This window comes from Mus caroli, chromosome 9 (genome assembly GCF_900094665.2).
Source record: "Mus caroli chromosome 9, CAROLI_EIJ_v1.1, whole genome shotgun sequence".
NCBI lineage: Eukaryota > Metazoa > Chordata > Mammalia > Rodentia > Muridae > Mus > Mus caroli.
In genome coordinates this window covers 91,173,298-91,174,319 of record NC_034578.1, presented here as the reverse complement: position 1 = coordinate 91,174,319, position 1,022 = coordinate 91,173,298, and positions in this window count along the sequence as shown.

Genomic DNA, 1,022 nt, shown 5'->3' with positions numbered 1-1,022 from the left:
GCTGGGGGTGCTAATGGAGTTTATTTTACTCCCAATTTGGGGTGCACTTGTTCCCTTTCTTATTATAAGGAATTTCACTCCACCCCTACACAAGGCTGTGGATGATGTCTACAAAGCACTCCATTCAGTTTACCAAGGTTGATTCAAGACCCTAACATGGCCCAGACAACGAGGCAGCTACTCCAGGGCCACCTATTTTTCAAGATGGCATGTGGTTTCTCAGGAGTGGTTATGAACTGGCAGCAGCATTTGTGGGGGTAGCCAAGGGACACTGTGACTTGAAGATACTTTTGTTGAAACCATTTATTTAACTACAACAACAAGAATAGAGAGAGCTCAACAGTTAAGAGTATATACTGCTTTGGCAGAGGACTCAAGTTGGGTTTCCAGCATTTAAATCATGAGACTAACAGCTGCCTATAACTCCAGCTCCAGGGGGGTCCAACTCACTATGCTGGCCTCCCCAGGCACCTGACTTCAAATGCACATGCCTATGTAACATACACACACACAGAGCGGGGGGGAGGGGGGAGGGGGAGGAGAGGGAGAGGGGTTAAGAAGAAGTAAAAGAAAGAAAGAAGAAGGAGGAGAAGGTTCATGTGTCAGAGCTGCCCCTGACGCGCGTGGTAAGTCCTCACTTACATCACTTGAGCCAGGTCAGTTTCCTTGCTTATTAAGCTGACTCCTGGATATTAGCTTTGCATTTGGCAAGACAAGGGGAACACTAGACATTAAAATGAGGGACTTTCAGCAGAGTTTCACAGCCATCATTTCCATATTTGACCCTTTCTCCAGAAGCTAAAATTGACCAAAAGAAAATACCAAAATCAAGATTAAAAAAAAAAATTAAATCAAAACCAGAATAGAATCAAAACAGCAATAACAATAGAAGGAAATTAGGATGAGTGTAGTCTTCTTACAGCTGACTTATTGTACAACTGCAGAAACAGCTGTCCTTTACATTTTATTAAATTATTTTGTGTGTACATATTTATGTGAGAGAAAGAGACAGAGAGAGAGAA